This window comes from Ambystoma mexicanum, chromosome 8 (genome assembly GCF_040938575.1).
Source record: "Ambystoma mexicanum isolate Mex_15411 chromosome 8, UKY_AmexF1_1, whole genome shotgun sequence".
NCBI classification, from domain to species: domain Eukaryota; kingdom Metazoa; phylum Chordata; class Amphibia; order Caudata; family Ambystomatidae; genus Ambystoma; species Ambystoma mexicanum.
In genome coordinates this window covers 549,359,028-549,377,423 of record NC_090929.1, presented here as the reverse complement: position 1 = coordinate 549,377,423, position 18,396 = coordinate 549,359,028, and positions in this window count along the sequence as shown.

Below are 18,396 nucleotides of genomic sequence, written 5' to 3'. Positions count from 1 at the left end.
GAGCCTGACTAGTGATACCCAGGTTATCACGGATGTTAAGACGGATTTCTGAACTCTGTCCTGGTGGCGCAGAAGTTCAGAAGGCCAACCTAATTACTTGGAACAGGGTAACCTCTGGACAAGCCAGACCAATCAAGGTAGCGATCGCGGCGGTCAAGACTAGGTCTCAAGAGGGGTGAGGGTGACTGAAAGCCCGCAATGAGCACACAAAGCAAGAACGCTTACAAACTACTCCAAACAGTTGTTATATCAAAAATAGATACACATTTATTTTAAGGCCTTTAAAACAATGACCGTAGCGAGAAAATCACAATATCACAATATTAAACCAACACATACCATATCAACACAATATATATACAAATACACAGTCGCAAGCGTTTAAAGCACGAAATATGTAGTCCACCTGAAAGGAAAGGAAAACAGGCAGTGCGATAACGCTTTAGACTCAGTTCGCCTTCAGAGGCACCTAACTAGATGGAAGTCCGAGCCCTGCGAATAGTGGAGCCTTGTGCTCAAAGTACCTGCCACGCCGGTGCCAACGGGCAAAAGGGGAAGCTCTTCGGAGGAAGTCAGGCAGTTCGGGTTAGTGCACAGCAGAAGGAGAACAGGTTCTGCAACTCAAGCGCAGCCTCCACAGCGAGCAGAAGCAAAGCGCGAGTACGGACAAAAGGGTGCTGTTTTTACACAGCGGGGGAAAGCAATGGGCTACTGCAGGAGGGCGACCAGATCCTAGCTAAACTACTCACCGGTCCCCGAAGCAAGCAGACCCAGGCTTCTCCACGTTAGTTTCAGCAGCTGGCAGGTTCAGAAGTGCAGGGAACGCCTCGTAGTCGTGTAGAGCAAAAAGACGTCCCAATCGACGAAACCAGCACAGTTTGTTGCCGCAGCAGGACAACGGAGCGGCCGTGTGTATTCAAGCCAAATGTACACTCCTCCCTTCAGACCTGGGGACGCAAAGCGTACGAAGCGTGGGAGAGTGACAAGGACTCGAAATACAACACAACCTGGCGGCGGTTACAGAGCAGGACTCCCTTGTAAGCTGGTCAGTCAACTGGATGGCCCAGAGACACTTCCGAAGGCTTACTTGGCAGGAGATGATGAAGTCGCCGGGAATAGCTGTTCCTGCTATTCCAAAGGTCGAAGCACCAGTACAGGCCTTCTGGTTCGATCCAAGGAGGAAAGGGTTTCACAGGTCGACAGCAGTGCCAAGGAGGATTCCTTCAGCGGGTCACCAGCGATTCCTCGGTCCAGCCTCTTGGTTGCAGGATACTTGGCTCCTGTATTCCTTCGTTCGTGAGAACTCAGGAGATCGACATGGTAGTGGTGTTTCCAGCTCCCTCTTATCCACGGTTCCCTTCGCGCCAAAACGGAGGGGAGCCAATGGGAGATCCGCTCATCAACACACATACCATACGTGGACCAATCACGGACCACGGTGGTCCCATGCATTCACACCACCCTAGACTCTCTGGCACCCAGGATGTGTATTGGGACCAGACATCCCAGCCCACACCCTGGAGGCACACAAACGACATGTAGAAGCCCGCGAAAGCAACCACGTTTCGCGGGAAAGTACATGCCCAAATAAGGAAGGCCCCGGGTCTCTCGACCTGGGGAAGGTGAAGGGAGCAAGACGGTCAGTGGACAAGACAAAGGAGCCTCGTGGTCTGGCCATTTTGGGAGCCAGGCCACCATTTTGGGTTCAGTGCGAAAAACGTGCTCAGAACGCCAAAAGGAGCTCAAAATAAACAAAACGATCGCTGCCACCATTCGAGTCCCTGAATGACTTGCACCGATCAAATACCATCCTAAAAGAGTATCTAGGGCCTGTAGAAGGCTAGAGACCCAAGAGAGCTGTAACTTAGCTTACAGTGCCCTCTTGTGTCATGTTGCACTAAAGCCGCAACACGATAAAAGAAACTACGGGAAACAGCGTTCCCCGGTACTGACTGTCTTAAGGGCATGTCAGTTTCCCCATAAGAAAAGGAGCGAAAGCCCAGAGGAGTGCGGCAGAAGGCTGCACTTCTCTGGCAAAGTCAGGAACAAGGTGAAAAACAATAGCAAAAAGTTTAGGGGTTGCCACATGGAAGGAAAATTACCTACAATTACGAAATCTTTCCTAACACTCGCCCCTCCCAGACTATGGACAGGGGGAACTAATCCACCCCTGGAGGAGTCTCTTGTTCAGGTCGGTTAAACATTCTGGACAACCCATCAGCATTGCTATGTTGGGCACCTGGCCTATGCTCAATAGTGAAGTCGAAGCCTTGTAGACTTATGGACCACCTAAGCAACTTTGGATTCTCCCCCTTCATGTTCATTAGCCACTTTAACGGCTTATGGTCAGTCTGCACAGTGAAGTGGGTCCCATAGAGGTAGGGCCTCAGCTTCCTTAGGGCCCACACAACAGAGAAACATTCTTTCTCTACCGTGGACCATCTGAGCTCTCTGTCCTTAAGCTGGCGACTAATAAAACCGATAGGGTGTGTCTTACCCTTCTCATCTACTTGTGATAGTACAGCTCCTATCCCAGTGTCAGAGGCATCCGTCTGCACGATAAAAGGTCTTTGATAATCAGGGGCCCTGAGCACAGGGGCCTGGCACAAGGAGTCTTTCAAGCCATTGAAGGCCTTCTCACACTCGTCGGTCCAAGTTACCTTCTTGGGTTTCTTCGGAGTTGTGAGGGCAGTCAGAGGAGCAGCTATGGTGCCATAGTCTGCCACAAAATTGCGATAATACCCCGTGAGTCCTAAGAAGGCTCTCACTTGGGTTTGCGTAGTGGGGGTAGGCCAGTCTTGTACTGCTTGTACTTTACTGGGTAGAGGCTGTATCCTCCCTCCACCTACTTCATGTCCAAGGTAAACCACTGAGCCTTGTCCAATCTGGCATTTACTAGCCTTTATGGTCAAGTGGGCTTTCTGAAGAGCCTGGAGCACAATCCTGAGGTGTTTCACATGGTCTTCCCAGGTGGCACTGAAAACTGCTATATCGTCCAGATATGCAAGGCAGAATTCGTCCAACCCATTCAACACCTGATTCACAAGCCTCTGGAAAGTGGCAGGTGCATTCTTCAACCCGAACGGCATTACCCGGAATTGGTAAAGGCCGTCTGGAGTAGAAAATGCTGTCTTCTCCTTGGCATGTTCTGCTAAAGCTATTTGCCAATAGCCAGCAGTGAGGTCAAACGTGCTGAGGTACTTGGAGGCACCCAAAGTATCCACCAGCTCATCTGTTCGAGGCAAGGGGTGTGCATCTGTCTTGGTGACAGCATTCAGAGCCCTGTAATCCACGCAGAACCTCAATTCAGAAGTGCCTGCCTTTGGAACCAACACCACTGGGCTGGACCAAGGACTACTAGAGGGTTCAATCACCCCAAGGTCTAACATCTTGTTGACCTCGGTCTTAATATAAGACCGTACTTTATCTGACATCCTGTATCCCCTACTTTTGGTAGGTACACTGTCTCCTGTGTCAATGTTATGTTTGCACCAAGGTGTCAAACCAGGGGACTGTGAAAACAGGGGGGAAAACTGCCTAAGCAAACTTTTCACCTCAGCCTGCTGATCAGAAGTCAGGTGAGGGGCCACTCGGACACCCTCAACGGAGCTATCTGAAGGACCGCTTTGGAACAGGTCGGGGAGAGGTTCTGACTCCTCTTCCTCAACATCTGAAGCCAGTAGCAGTGCTGCGATTTCGACTCTTGGGACGAAAGCCTTCAGCCTATTCACGTGAAACACTTTTGGAGCCTGTCCAGGCCTTCCAAGGTCCACTAAATAGTTGACCTCACCCAGGGGCTCCACCACTGTGTAAGGGCCTGACCATTTGTCCTGTAAAGCTCGAGGCCTTATGGGATTCATGATCAGGACTTGCTGACCAGGTGTAAAGTTGATGAGGGAAGCTTTCTGGTCGTACCAATGTTTCACCAGCGCTTGCCCTGCCTTCAATTTATCACTAGCCAAGCCCATCAGAAGTACCATCCGTTTTCTGAGCCCTAGCACATAATCAACTACATTGGTAGTAACAGGGGGAGTGGGCATCTCCCATCCCTCTTTGACGATGGCTAAGGGTCCCCGTACGGGATGACCGAACAGAAGTTCGAAGGGGCTGAAGCCAACACCCTCCTGTGGTACCTCTCGGTAGGCAAACAGTAAGCATGGTAACAGAAGATCCCATTTTCTTCTCTGAGGCTCCTCCAGAGCCCCAATCATGCTCTTTAACGTTCTGTTGAAACGTTCCACCAGACCATTGGTCTGGGGGTGGTATGCAGAAGAGAACTTGTAGGTGACCCCACATTCTTTCCACATAGCCTGCATATACTTCGACATAAAGTTGCTGCCACGATCTGACACAACTTCTTTAGGGAAGCCAACCCTAGTAAATATGCCGAGTAAAGCTTTTGCAACTGACTTGGCAGTTACAGTTTTCAATGGGATGGCCTCAGGATACCTGGTTGCATGGTCGACCAGCACCAGGATAAACCTATTGCCCGAGGATGTTTGCGGGTCAAGGGGACCAACGATGTCGATCCCTACCCTTTCAAATGGTACCCCCACAACTGGGAGCGGTACCAACGGAGCTTGGATTGTCGCGCCAACCTTACCAGACAACTGGCAGGAGGCACAACTCCTGCAGTGACTTTCTACTTGCACCCCCATCTTGGGCCAGTAGAAGTGCATGGATAACCTTTGCTTGGTCCTCTTCATACCAAGGTGACCAGCAAGGGGAACTTCATGCGCCAACTGCAGGAGGAAGGGCCTAACAGCAAGGGGAACCACCAACCTCCTATGGTCTCCTTCTGTAGACTCTGTGGGCTCACTATACAGGAGTCCACCTTCCCAATAAATCCTATGCTTCCCAGGAGGTTCACCCTCAAGCTGGGAGCAGGCCTGTCTCCTTAGGCCTTCCAGAGATGGGCACTCACGTTGGCCTTTACTGAATTCGTCCCTATCAGGACCTCCTTCAACTAACAAGTCTTTTAGTTCAGGATGATCGTTGGGGTCGAATACTTCAGGCATCGCCACCTCCTCGTCAGGCCCGGGCGATTGACCAACTTCCTCCACCGCAGTGGTAGGCGAGCTCGGGGGAATATTCTCTTTCCCTCGTTTTGACTTGTAGACTCCTTTCGCCTTGGGTTTCCCCTTTGGCTGGGGCAGCGTATTGGACTTGGCCAATGCTGCCCGTGCTTGAGACCGTGTGTAGGGCCTTTCGGCAGTGTCTCCTACGAGCCCTAAAGCTCTGAGATCATTACCCAACAAGACCTTTCCCGGGACGTTTCTCTGAATGCTCACTGGAATCCTGACTGCTGTACCATTTAAAGTAAGATTTACAGGGATCACGGGAAACATACGGAGGGGGCCGTCAGCCAACTTAGTGGGCATCAGAGTAGCTCTGGCAACTTCCTCTGAGTCTACCAAGGTAGAATCCACTACAGTGCGACTGCACCCACTATCCCTAAGAGCTGGAGTATCCACTCCATTGATCAGCACACTGTCTTTAAAGTAGTGCTTGGTATTATCCGGAATCCTAGCATAAGCCTCTGCGACTTTAGGCTCCCAGGAACCCAGGGACACTAAAACTACCTCAGCCTCTATTCCGCTGGGAAATGAGTCTGAGGAGAAGGATGCTCCTGTAATCTCTTCTTCCTCGTAGGAGGAGAAGGCCAGATTAGCGGAGTGGACCCCCAAAGGTCTAACCTTACACCGGGGATCCCCCTTCACATGGTCAGTTGCTCCACAAGAAAAACAATCCCCATTGGGTCTGTTTACGTAGGGAGGCTTATTATAACCAGAGTTCTGTTTTGGAGGCGGACCTCCACTACCCTGTGAGTTCTCTTGTGTCTTACCCTTGTTTTTCTTTTTGTGGCCCTTATGGGAAGAAGATTTAGCAGATTCCCCACCCTCCATATCTTTGGACTTTTTCCCTTCCTCCTGCTTACCAGGATGAGTTTTGTCCTTATGGGACACTCGATGTGACACCCATAAGTCTGCTGCAATGGCCAGCTTCTTAGGATCTATCTCCTTCGAATCGGCCAAATGCTGCTTAAGCTCCGGGGAAGAAGAAGCAAAAATATGTTCCAGCATGACAAGATTTATCATGCCTTCGAAGGTAGAAACCTTATAACCTTCGACCCAGCCAGTTAAGTTTTTCAAGGATTCAGCGACATAAGATACCCAAGTACCACCTTCCTTTTTCTTATACTCTCGAAAACGCTTTAAATATTGGGCCGGAGTCTTCCCAAACTTTAAAATGAGAGTTTGCTTTAACATTGCGAAATCAGCCCGCTCAGCCTTCGACATTTCCATAATGGCACTACAGCCAGAATGGGGCAGTCTACTGAGCAACCACGCAATCTTATCAGCACGGTCAACTTTTTGAACCTCGCATGCATACTCAAACGCATTCAGCCAGTCCATAATGTCATTCCTTTCTTCATACACACTGAGCAGATCTTTCGGAAACCGTGGATGAGAGGAAGCCCCAGACCCATGTCCAGGACCCTTGGATCCATTTGCAACCTGAAGCTTGGCCAGTTCCAACTGGTGATCCCTGTCTTTCTGTTTTTCTGCCTGTTCGATTTTTAGTTTGGCTATGCTGAATTCAAGCTCCTGCTGCCTAAACCGCAGCTCTTGCTTCTTGAATTCAAGCATAGCCTCCCCATCAACACTGGCAGAGGAAACATTAGACATCACATCCTCCCTGTCCTCGTGGTCGCGATGGATCAGTGCAGCGGCAGAACCGTCGGTTCTACCAGTGAGAGCAGCCCCACCACCTTCTGCACTGTCCTCGGAAGTTATAGCGTCAAGCTGCGCTTCCTGCCACGCCACGATTCTCTGGATCATTTCCAATTTAGTGCCTTGAGAGGAAACACCTCTCTCCGCACACATCTTCTTCAATGTTTCTGATTTGGAAGCATTTAAAGTTAACAAGGTATTTGCTTCCATACTGTTTGATAGGACTATGGCCTTTTTAAAGTTATATTACAACAATTCACTACGTGCACTGTTTGGAATAACCTGAAATGCCTTAGTTCAAGCGCAACACTGGATACCTTCAGTCGTATCCCACCGCTGTACACCAATTTGTTAAGACGGATTTCTGAACTCTGTCCTGGTGGCGCAGAAGTTCAGAAGGCCAACCTAATTACTTGGAACAGGGTAACCTCTGGACAAGCCAGACCAATCAAGGTAGCGATCGCGGCGGTCAAGACTAGGTCTCAAGAGGGGTGAGGGTGACTGAAAGCCCGCAATGAGCACACAAAGCAAGAACGCTTACAAACTACTCCAAACAGTTGTTATATCAAAAATAGATACACATTTATTTTAAGGCCTTTAAAACAATGACCGTAGCGAGAAAATCACAATATCACAATATTAAACCAACACATACCATATCAACACAATATATATATACAAATACACAGTCGCAAGCGTTTAAAGCACGAAATATGTAGTCCACCTGAAAGGAAAGGAAAACAGGCAGTGCGATAACGCTTTAGACTCAGTTCGCCTTCAGAGGCACCTAACTAGATGGAAGTCCGAGCCTTGCGAATAGTGGAGCCTTGTGCTCAAAGTACCTGCCACGCCGGTGCCAACGGGCAAAAGGGGAAGCTCTTCGGAGGAAGTCAGGCAGTTCGGGTTAGTGCACAGCAGAAGGAGAACAGGTTCTGCAACTCAAGCGCAGCCTCCACAGCGAGCAGAAGCAAAGCGCGAGTACGGACAAAAAGGTGCTGTTTTTACACAGCGGGGGAAAGCAATGGGCTACTGCAGGAGGGCGACCAGATCCTAGCTAAACTACTCACCGGTCCCCGAAGCAAGCAGACCCAGGCTTCTCCACGTTAGTTTCAGCAGCTGGCAGGTTCAGAAGTGCAGGGAACGCCTCGTAGTCGTGTAGAGCAAAAAGACGTCCCAATCGACGAAACCAGCACAGTTTGTTGCCGCAGCAGGACAACGGAGCGGCCGTGTGTATTCAAGCCAAATATACACTCCTCCCTTCAGACCTGGGGACGCCAAGCGTACGAAGCGTGGGAGAGTGACAAGGACTCGAAATACAACACAACCTGGCGGCGGTTACAGAGCAGGACTCCCTTGTAAGCTGGTCAGTCAACTGGATGGCCCAGAGACACTTCCGAAGGCTTGCTTGGCAGGAGATGATGAAGTCGCCGGGAATAGCTGTTCCTGCTATTCCAAAGGTCGAAGCACCAGTACAGGCCTTCTGGTTCGATCCAAGGAGGAAAGGGTTTCACAGGACGACAGCAGTGCCAAGGAGGATTCCTTCAGCGGGTCACCAGCGATTCCTCGGTCCAGCCTCTTGGTTGCAGGATACTTGGCTCTGTATTCCTTCGTTCGTGAGAACTCAGGAGATCGACATGGTAGTGGTGTTTCCAGCTCCCTCTTATCCACGGTTCCCTTCGCGCCAAAACGGAGGGGAGCCAATGGGAGATCCGCTCATCAACACACATACCATACGTGGACCAATCACGGACCACGGTGGTCCCATGCATTCACACCACCCTAGACTCTCTGGCACCCAGGATGTGTATTGGGACCAGACATCCCAGCCCACACCCTGGAGGCACACAAACGACATGTAGAAGCCCGCGAAAGCAACCACGTTTCGCGGGAAAGTACATGCCCAATTAAGGAAGGCCCCGGGTCTCTCGACCTGGGGAAGGTGAAGGGAGCAAGACGGTCAGTGGACAAGACAAAGGAGCCTCGTGGTCTGGCCATTTTGGGAGCCAGGCCACCATTTTGGGTTCAGTGCGAAAAACGTGCTCAGAACGCCAAAAGGAGCTCAAAATAAACAAAACGATCGCTGCCACCATTCGAGTCCCTGAATGACTTGCACCGATCAAATACCATCCTAAAAGAGTATCTAGGGCCTGTAGAAGGCTAGAGACCCAAGAGAGCTGTAACTTAGCTTACAGTGCCCTCTTGTGTCATGTTGCACTAAAGCCGCAACACGATAAAAGAAACTACGGGAAACAGCGTTCCCCGGTACTGACTGTCTTAAGGGCATGTCAGTTTCCCCATAAGAAAAGGAGCGAAAGCCCAGAGGAGTGCGGCAGAAGGCTGCACTTCTCTGGCAAAGTCAGGAACAAGGTGAAAAACAATAGCAAAAAGTTTAGGGGTTGCCACATGGAAGGAAAATTACCTACAATTACGAAATCTTTCCTAACAACGGAGACGGTTGAGCAGGATGGCATGGTTGACAGTGTCGAAGGCAGAAGAGAGATCAAGCAGGATGAAGACGCAAGGGGTATTGGAGTCAAGGTTGGAGAGCAGGTCTTCACGGATGTTCAGGAGAGCAGTTTCTGTGTTTCTGGCAGCTCTGAAGCCAGACTGATGCTCATGAAGACAACCAACAGATTCAGTGTGGAGATTAAGCTGGGAGATGGCCAGTTTCTCCAGGAGCTTGCCCAGGAAGGGAGTGATGGAGATTGGGCAATAGTTAGCCAGACAGGAGGGGTCGGCCGATGGTTTCTTAAGAAGGGGGTGCACAAGGCAGTGCTTCAGGGTGGATGGGAAAACTCCAGTGGCGACGGAGTGATTGCAGAAATCAACCAGAGCAGGAGCCACGGAGTCAATGTGGTCCTTGATAGTTTTGGAGGAACAGGGGTGAACGTGTTTTGACGAGAATTTCATAGATCAGATTTGTCTAGAAACCTTGTCTGCGGAGAACAGGGGAAATGCAGAGAAGGAGGGAGGTGAGGCTGCAGAAAGGCCAGAGGAAGAGCAGGGAGCTGGGGGATGGAGGGTATAGGAGGAGAGACAGGACAGGATGAAGGATTAGAGATGAAGTGAGAAGCCAGTGCCATACAGAGGGCCTGGGAGGGGACAGGAGAGGCAGAGACTGTGGCAGGATTGGCCAGTTCCTTGCAGATTTTAAAGAGTTCAGCCAAGTTGTTAGATACCTCAGAGACGCGGGCTTGGATATGAGCTCTCTTCTTGGTTAGGACAGAGAGCGGGTATTGCCTTTGCATCAGGCAGCAGGCCAGTTTGTCAGAGGGCGTACCTGAAGCACGCCATTTCCTCTCGGCCATCCTACACTTGCATTTTAGGGTGATGAGGTCAGATTCGTACCAGGAGTTGCACTTGGCTTTGGGCTTCAGGCGGATTCTCATGACATGGGCAAGGATATCAAGAACATCCGTTATAGCAGAGTGGAGAGTGGAGAGGGCTGCGTTAGGGTGAGATTCAGCCAAAGGGGGAGGGGGTGTGAGAAGGTGGCAGCGAAAGCCTCCGCTGAGACACACTTCATGAGTCGGATGACCAAGAAGGTGGGAGGCAGTGATGGAAGTGGCTTGGCCTGAGGAGTAGGGAGGGTGAGGTGGGAGGAGAGGAGACATTGATCATTCCAGGAGAGAGGAGTGGTGTGAGGGACAGAGATGGGAAGCTCTGAGGAGATCAGAGCATCAAGAGTGTGCCCTGCAGAATGAGTCGGACCAGAGGGGAGAATAGTGAGTGAGAGAGAGTCACAGAGGTCACGAAAGAATCCAGAAGGAGGACAGGAGGCATCCAGGTGGATGTTGAAGTCTCCAAGAAGGAGGAGTTGAGTAGTAGAGGCCAGGTGTGAGGCGGAGTGGTCCACCCACTCAGAGAGGAAGGATGAAATGTGACCAGGTGGCCGATAGATAGTAGCCACAGTAAGAGAATGGCTCGGGGAGAGAGAGAGCCTGCAGACGAGGCATTCAAAAGAGGAGTAGTCCTGCATAGGAGTGGCAGAGGCAGGAATACACTCGGGGAAGATCAGGGCTACACCCCCACCAGAGCGGTTGGCCCTGGGTGCGGAGAGGATCTTGTAGCCGTCAGGTAGGAGCGTAACAAAGCTTGTGACAGAGCTGGCCGTGAACCATGTCTCGGTGAGACCGAGGACATCAAGGTCAAGTTCCTCCAGAAGGCAGCAGATATCAGAGGAGTGCTTGACAGAAGAGCGAGAGTTTAGAGTGGCAATATGGAGAAGGTTACCATCCTTGAAGGACTTCTGGGGAGGGGTACAGATCAGAGGTACGCCCTGCAGAGGTGCAGTAGGAGCCCAAGAGGGGGTAGGGAGGGAAGAAAAGGCAAGGTAGCCAAGGAGGAGGCAGAAGGGGGAAGAGAGGTAATCAAGGAAAGGGGAGAGGGGACAGCAGGAGAGGAAAGGAAGTTGATGAGGCGCGGTAAGTGTCTATCAAAGGGGAGAAGGTTGGCCTGAGGGCCTTGGACCAGGATGGTCCCATTAGAGTAAACATTAATGATGACCTTAGAGGAATCGAAGGATGCTTGGAGGGCTTCCCAGTGGGTGCCACCATTAATGGGAGAAGAGGAGAAAGGGGAGAGCACAGAGACCATATGAAGGGTCCATAGGTCTGCCAAAGGCACGACAAAGAGTATGCCAGTGAGAGTTTCCTTGGAGGAGGCAATGGTGTATTTTCAGCAATGGGGAGGCCTGGGTCGGAGACCAGGATGTCCTTTTTAAACTTCTTCCTACCAGATTTAGTGAGAAGAGCAGGATAGTCAATAGAGAAGCAGTTACAAAAGATAGGAGAGATAGAGAACACCATAGAGTAGGTGGGAGAGCAGGGAGGTTGGAGGGGGGATGGGAAGACACTAGCGAAGGTCACTGGAGTAGGCAGACAAGACAGCAGGAGGCAAGCAGGAGGCAAGCAAGTTGTGCAATAGGACAGTCAACAACACTAGGATAAAAGTTGTCAAAATGTGCCGGTTAGATCACACCTAAAGTTTGAGAATCCTAAATAGGGGAGAAAAGGTCTGGTTTTTCATGATGCAATTCTTTACAATACTGAAACAGTGCATATTAAAACAACACAGGTAAAAGTAGGGGCCGCCCTTTGCATAGGGGCCCTTAGCTGTGGTGCTGCCGGGCAGGGGGGATGCCCACGGAGGGCCTGTAAGTATGATGGGAGAGCCAATCAGGGAAAGGGGAGGCCGGGCAGGCAAGGAGGGAGGTGGGGAAAAACAACGAGGGACAAAGAACAGGGGGAAAGGGGGCACCAAGGAACACAATTGCAGGCACAAATATAAGGCCGAAGACGGTCTTACCTCAGATAAGGACACAATTGTTGTACATGGGTTGTAGTTGTTGATTTGTGAATCTTTGCTCTGGATAAAAAATGTCACACTTTGAATGTTCATGATGAGATAAGATATCTCCTACAATACTCATTTAATTGCAAAGATGCTATGACGGTGGCATTAGTAGCCTGGCTTTCACATGGAAATATTGTGCATATTCAGATATTGCAGGTTGTGTTTGAAAGACCAGTCCAGTGTTGTATCCATGTCTTGAATTGGACAACATCTTTATTGAGCTTCTCTCCACTATTATTCTCAAATTCAATTGGTGTGGGAGGTGGAGGTATGAGGAACTTTCATCTGACAATGCTGTACAAGCCCTCGCTTTTTGTGACTTTTATTAATAAAATGATGCAGGTAATTCCATCTCAGAAAGGCTAATCTTCTAATCAGATTGCCCTTTGATAAGCTCCATACCAAAAGCAAAGTACCTACTTGTGCCCTGCTGCATCAGTAGCCTGATCCGCAGCACCTGCTCTTAAGTGGCACAGAGCAGGTTCAGATGTGACAGTGCTCATTTGAAAGCTGCAGTGATGGCCAAGTCTCTAAGATGTGCACCCTGTTCCAAAAACGAAGCAACTGTAGGATTGCTGTCCTGGTGGCACACACAACTGTACATATAAGCCACAAATGCGTTTAGGGTATGGCAGCCAACATCTCTCGTAGTTATCTAAGCCATATCAATTTGATATCCCTCATGTGTCAGCCCTGTGAGTGCAGGTCCGATGTAGAGGGTTTTGTGTATTCTCCCTAGACAGGCTTCTGTTGGGGAGAAGCTGGACCCCCCCCCAGGGCAGTGGGGGGCCAGCAGCCATACCCTCACCAGCTATGGGAGGCCCCAACACCTCCCATATGGCCCCCAGGAATGCAACAGAGTCCCAAGCAGGCAGCAGCATGTTTCAAACTGCATTTATTTCTGGGCAGCAAAAAAGAAAAAAAACACACAGAGCATCGTGCACATCGCGAGTTCAGGCGCCGTCTCCCCCGGGGCTGGCTTGCAAGCCAGCTTTGTAATCACACTGCAGGCTGACCTCACAGAATTGGATCAGCTCCCAGAAACCTATCTCCTCCTGCTATTGGCTGCTAAGTGGTAGGTTACCTATGTAGCCCTTATAGAGAGCCTGATAATTGGATATTAACCTTTTGCGTCAGTGGGTTGATTTAGCTGTGCCAGCCCCCATTATCTAATTCTATCTTGTTGCAATATGACCTTGTTCCCATAACTTTTTAGCTGAAGAAAGCAGTTTGCACCTGGGCTCTGGGCGCAGATTGGCTGTGCTGCGCCATTCTTGTTACAATTTATGTTTCAAATGTTGTGCGAGTCCTTGAGAAAATGTCTTTCTTTCCCAGAAAGAGAAAAAAAAAAACACACTGGGTTGCCGTGATTTATTCGCATTTGTGGCAGTCTTATCTTGAATGTGTGGCCTTGGCAGTTCGGGGGTTTTGCGAGGAATGTTTTTCTGCAGAAAGCAATTTTATCTTGAATGTGCGGCCTTGGCAGGTCGGATGTTTTGCGAGGAACATTGCTGAAGGCTCCCGCAGCCAGTGTTCAGTGAGTGAAATGAACTTGGCTGTAATTTTCCTGAAACATGGCTTTACACTGTGAATTTAGACCATGTTAATTCATATAGGCATTTGCAAGCCTTTAAACAGGGATTTTTGTGTTTGTAGATTCTGATATTGCAGCATTGATTCTAATGTATCATGGAAGTTGCACTGTTGGTGAAGTGGGTGTGTTTCAGCATATTTGTCACCCATGGGTGCGCTGGGGCCTGGTTCAAATGATAAGTGCGCTCCTTGTTCTTCCTGCTGTTCTTCTATATATACGCTTGGGGTGAGGGGGCATGGCTTTGGTCTCGATTTTCCCTCTTCAGTCCCCCCTCTGGTCGACTTTGTCGACCACACCACCAAGCAACATTCACCTCCTTCCGGTCTGCATATCTTTGTCAATTCCTTGAAGTGTCCATAATTTTTGCATTGTTGTTGATGAACAGTACATATAGGAGTGTTCTCCTTCTGTGTTCCACCACACTCACTTCCCTTCGTACTTCCTCTGATCACAGGGAGTGGCCACCTTTATTACTGCTGGAACCATGTTGCACACCGCTATCTTAGTCCGGCTCTTCCTTTCACCATGTCTCTTATTTGCATTCCGATGTCTTCTTCTGTTGTTCTCTTACACCTTGCAATGTATCTCTATCTTGCACAATGATGCTGTGCTCGGTACTAATCCTTCCGTTATCACCTTCAATCAACCAGGCAGTCATGATGTCATCCATTACCATGCAAGCACTAGCTAGTTCTTTGCTTTCTCTTTTCAGATGCAGTTTTGCTGATCATTCTTTAGTATGCTGGTACTTCACCCAATCATTCTTCTGTCTCGCTCGAGAAGTAATTCCCCCCTCTTTTTACTCCTCTCTCTGTTTCTCTTCTTCCGTTGTTTTCCATCTTGGTTAATGTGTCACTCTTCACATCTTCCTTGATCATCACCAACAAGGGCATGCTGATGCGCACCAATGAACACTCTCCTCCCCAATTCAGTGGTAGTTTCTCTTGATCTTTGGATGCATGTGCTCAATAGTAGTCCATAAGCAGTGATGTTCCTGCTCTCATCTCGCAACTTCTCTCAACCTTCTCGCATCCAGAATGATTGTCCACTTCTTGTCACTGTTGTGCTGGTAACATAACGTTGGTACCTTAACAGTATACGTCCTTCTTCAGTGACCATCTTTGCTCTTTTCTCTCACTCCGTTAGGCACTTATCATATTTTTGTCTCTTTTATTTATTTTCTCTTCCCTCTTTTTGTTTTTCTTTCTTCTTTTATTATTTATTTATTTATTTATTTATTTTTTCAATCTCAATGTTGCTGTCTTCCTTTGCAATCTTCTTCGCACCTTGGGATACATGGGCGTCGTGCTCTGCTGTAGTAATTTCTGTTGTAATCAATTCTCTTCCGGCATATGTTAAAGAACAGTCAGGACAGCTCTCTCCAGTGGTGTCCCTACCAATTTTGTACATGTGTGCATGTTGTTGGTCACTTCTGATATGTGTGTTATGTGTATGTTTTACTCCCTTTGTGTCTGCCCTTAACTCTCCTTACTTTAGCAGCAGCTTTTCCTCACCCACTGACGCCGTAACTCTTCCTGCTTAGGTTAGGGAATGTTAGCAGGGAATACAGCGGTAATGCTCACTATTACATATAATTTTCAAAGTACCACCCCCATTATTTCGTTCATCATTAATAGTCCCATCGTGAAGGTAAAAGTCCTTATTTGCGTGCCCATAACCACTTACGCTGCTGGGTCCTTGCAGCTGATGAGATGATAAAGTTGCCCGCCTGAAAATCGCAAGAAAGGCGTTAATACGTTAGTACTTGTTAGTAACCTCTAGCTCCGCGAACTAAACAATCACTAAGGGCACAAATCAAACCTCCCCCTGGACATTTCGTGTTTTCAAAATTTCTCAATATGGGTAGGGAAAATCTTGGGCTGTTTATTCAATGGAAGCAAGGAAATATACTTCAGGGAAACATGCTCTAAGGGGTCTGAGGTTCTTGATAGGGTGGGCAATTGAGTGGGGAATGCTACACAATGTTTTAATCAGTAGGCCTCACAGTTTCTAATGGAAGATAACATTAAGGAAATTTCCTACACATTTCTAACAGCATACATACGCAACAACCTGCATGTGCGGGGAAAAGAGAAGAAACAAAACAGTGTTACAGCTGTAGGTGCACAACATGTAATATGAAACTCAATTAAACTTTGGAAATGCGTGTGTCAGTCCCTATTCTAGTTGCTAGTGTGCGTTGGACCATAGGATGGCCATGTTTCCCTAACTCGGGAGTGTTCGTGCTTTTTTGCAGTTCATGAAAATCTCTTGCGTTGGCCCTGTTGATCGTTGCTCCCTCGTTGCCAGGGTGGCCACCGCTTTGTAGGGCTTCATGCCTTACACTTCTAACAAAGTCTGTCAGGAGGGGAAAATGTCCCACTGTAGTCCATAGCCATTGGGTGTTGGTTGTCCGTTGTCTTCAGGCCTGCCCTGGGTCCTTTATATCTGGCGAGAAATGAAATGGAAGCGCTTGAGACCTGAGAATTTCCATATTCTTCAATTTCTTGACCTAACCTCTCTTCACTACTCTCACACTATTCAGTGTCCTAGTGGGAGGAGCCAATGGTACACCTATGCACCATCCTGTCACCACCTGGTGGCGTTCAATGGCGGTCTGACTGTAAATTGTTATACAATTCGAAATGTACCCAGAAAATGGGTAGGCACTTAATTTATGTGAAGATACTCATTACACACTTGGATCATATATATGCAATTTGGGTGCTAGTGTACAAATGGGCCTTTGGATCTTTATATTTACTGTGCTTTTGTTATAAGCTATTTATAGTGCGTGCCTTTGTCCCGTGGGGCATCAGGCACTGACAAGCTAAATAGGGAAACATCAGGGTGGTAAATTTGTCATATAGGGTGGCTGTGTTTCTAAATTAAGTGCACCATGTTACTTAGTTAAGATAATCGCAGGGTTTTTAAATCTTTTTTTTCTATGGCTCCTCTCTCAACTTCTCAGGGCGTGCCTCGCAGTGAACTGCAGGCACTTTAAGCGGGTACTAATGAAATTCGCTACCAATTATTCGCTACCTGTCTCTCCCCCCTCTTTTGTATTTATTTATTTACTTATTTATTTCCTCTTTTCTTTCAAACCCAACCCTCACAATTTACTCCCATTCTCTCTATCACACCCCATGTCCACTTTTTACACCCTACCTACTCTGTTAATTACTCATTTAGTCTAGTATTTTATTACTCCACTACTGTAATTACTGTTACATTTAAACAATATATTTCTCCCCCCAATATCTGCTCTGAAATTTTAATACAACCATGATTCTCCAGTTCGTGCAGCAATGACCTTTTTCCCTATGTGTGTTGGCTAATGCATTTGTGCCAGTGCTATTTTCAAAAGCGCTAGTGGCATTACCACTTGCACTGTTATTGTGTCGCCAAATTCATTCTGTTGGGAACATGGATCATCCACCCTTTACCTCCATTTCTCTCCTCCCGTGGTGAACTGTCAATGAAATGTAGGCCTCCCCCCTCAAGTGCACCTTCTTCCACCTTGTGTGTCTCATTTAATTGTTCTGTGTTATTCGTGTATTCATGAGCCCAGTCTCCTCGCTGAAAGATGTGTGCTCAAAATGTAGCTAAATGTACTCTCTTGTGATGCGCTATCATTATGCACCCCCCTCTGTACCGTGCACCCCCATTATGCTTAAACAATCTTCCTTACTTTCAACATGTGTATGCCTGGTGTTTAACAAGTTATGGATTTCTCTGTTAATAAGGTGGTCATATCCACATTGCTCATGATGTCACAAATCTCTCTTCCCTAATGCATGGCCTAGTCGCTCCACTGTCACCCAGAAAAGAAAATGTTTTGATACCTATCACCACCCCTATGCAATTGTCCTCTGCATTATTGAGTGTGCGTGAGTGTGTGTGTCGGCGCGCGTCTCGCCCGCTCTGTCGGGGAGGTGGAGCATGAGTGTGTGTGGCAGAGTGAGTCAAATCAAGTTTGTCTTGGGCTGTCCTATTAGCGGTATAATGTCAATCTATGTCCTTTGAAAAGTTTGTTCCCCATCAGGAAGACCCCTCCCAGTCATGTAACCGGTACCATTGCTATTGTGTCAGTGTTCTGTATGGGTGCTGGCTGCTGTGCAGTGCCCCTGTGTTGTCATTCTATTCAGTCCTGGGGTAGTGGTGCTGTCATTTGTTGTGCCTGTACATGTAGTGGTGACAGTACCTGCGTTGGTGCTTGTGGTGTCTGCTGAAATGATCCCATCCTGCCCCATGTATCCTCCCCACATGGCCGGTGCATATTGTGGTGATTGTTGACACTGCTATTGTGATTCTTGTGCGTGTGTGTTGAGGCTGTTTTTAACTGCCCCTCCCATTGCATACTTTAATAATTTATTTTGTGCCTACTTGTCCTCATCTGCCTTTCTCTGCCCCTGTGTCATCAAATATTACACTCCCGGAGGTTCAGAAGGGTGAGTCCCCTCTTCCCTCTGCTCGTGCTGGTTCAGCATCAGCTGACCCCTCGCATCTTCCCTTTCCTTCGTGCACACAGTTCAACTGTAGCCATGTGCTTTTAAAGCTATTCCCGTGTAAGTGCTGTGTATGTGTGTCCTTAGCGATTGCTGCACGCTTCTGGAGAAGCTGCCTATGAGCAGCCATGGTCTTTTTTTAATTTACCTTCAGTACTTTTGGATCTTTGCACACTATGTTTTACTGACTTATTTCGGCATGGAA